At 46.6% G+C, this 1,697-nt stretch overlaps 1 protein-coding gene across 1 annotated transcript in view; it reads left to right on the forward strand.

Annotated features, from left to right (window-relative positions):
* Positions 1-1,344: 1,344 nt before the first annotated feature.
* The window catches only part of Galnt3 (polypeptide N-acetylgalactosaminyltransferase 3), a 41,038-nt gene continuing 40,685 nt past the window's right edge, over positions 1,345-1,697 (forward strand). The window contains exon 1 of the mRNA XM_005393291.2: positions 1,345-1,432. The gene's annotated coding sequence lies outside the window, so the exon portion shown is untranslated. The remainder of the gene's footprint in view (positions 1,433-1,697) is intronic.

Below are 1,697 nucleotides of genomic sequence, written 5' to 3' on the forward strand. Positions count from 1 at the left end.
GAAATATTGCTTTCCCTGGTTAAATTATCTCTTGCCATAATAAAACTGACAGTTGTTAGCAACTCCTGATCATTTTATGTTTTTTTTTTCCTCTTCACCCTCAGGCAACGGTTTGGTCTTCTATTTCCTTGTGTTCCCTTTTTTGTGGGTCTATCCTGGCTTCTCTTCTCAGTTGTTATTTGATGTTACTAGTCTCCCTGCCACTGCATCTCGGCCCTTGGATTCCAGATTGCTATGCTATATCCATCTGTTCTGTCCTGATCGTCAGTAAAATTGCTGGTCTTCGCCTGGTGGAACATCAAAACTGACACTCTTTCCACTCCTGTTTCACTTAGGGATGGGTGTTGCGTGGAAGGGATGCAGATTTCTCGGATTTCTCTGAAATTCCCTAGAAATTAACATTAAACTTCACTTAAAGGCAAATAGCAAACAAAGTTGTAGAACTGAAAATAAAGAGGTGGGGTAATTTAATGTTTTCAGCTCTGAACCTAAGGATAATCATTACACTGTTGGCATGGTAACATACACAATTATCTCCTGAACATTTTGGGTGGGAGGATGGGAGGAGTTCAAAAATTGTTTTTAGGTACCGGTATTAAAATGTTACCAATGCACAAAGGTTGCTCAATGCTTACAAAATAGCCATGTTAACACAGAGCAAACAATTGCCCAAGTAAAATTTTAAATCCAAAGCATAGAGCATAAAATACATAGTACTGTGGATGCTACAACCAACGCCATCGATTAGCCGAGTAAGGCTGTACCTGTTGATATTGTACAAATCAGTATTTTAAACCTACTTTCAAGTCACACATAACACGAATAAATCAGTAAATAAGAAGCCTTAGAGTACGTGTCAAAAATGTAGGAGGAAGGCCACAAGCAGTCTTTACTGAAAAATCTTCTACCGTGTCACCCGAAGAGTTTTGAGCTATTTTTCCATTTATATCCCTCCAGCTCACAAAGTTTTGGGATAAAGCCAAATAAACGAGTTCTTAGCGATGCACAAGGTCCTGGTTTGGGTATGTCAGGGGCACAGCAACAGACAGAAGGCTGGAAGGGAAAGTTAATATTCTAAAAGAGAAAATATGACTTTAAAAAATTGCCCCCAAAACCACGGCAAAACCTAACGTCTTCTCAGAATCTGTGTTCTCACCTTCCAGAATAGATGCTGAGCTTTTCAGCAAACCCACAGTAAAAGTACGCCCAGCCCAGGAAGCAAGGAGGGGGCTGCTGACTATTGTCACCGCTTTCAGCCTCCTCTGGGAATCGGTTTGCCTTCGTAGCAACCAGGAAGGGGAGGTGCGCCCCAAGTTGACAAGACTGCCAAATCCCGGAGGCTCCTCTCTGGGAGAGGGAGGCGCTCCTTTGGACGTGAGGCGCCTCTGCCAGAGCTGCGCGCACAGAAACGGAAACCACTGGCTGCTCTGAAGTGAGTCAAGTGATGAAATCAACCCTGCACGGGGAGGAAGCTCACCAACCTAACTGGGGACAGAAGCTACTGAAACCTGCCCGGGGAAACCGCACCAGCCGACAGTTGCTGCCTCCCCCAAGTGTGGCCCCGGGGGCACCGCACCCCCGCCTTCAGGCTAAGCGCGTGTGTGAATCTAGATCTGGCTCCCCAAGCACCCCGACTGCGCGTCCCGGCGACCAGGCGACCGCTCACTGCCCCCGGTCGGGCGGGAGTCCCGGAGCGC

Source organism: Chinchilla lanigera, unplaced genomic scaffold (assembly GCF_000276665.1).
Source record: "Chinchilla lanigera isolate Chin_1 unplaced genomic scaffold, ChiLan1.0 scaffold00048, whole genome shotgun sequence".
Classification (NCBI taxonomy): domain Eukaryota; kingdom Metazoa; phylum Chordata; class Mammalia; order Rodentia; family Chinchillidae; genus Chinchilla; species Chinchilla lanigera.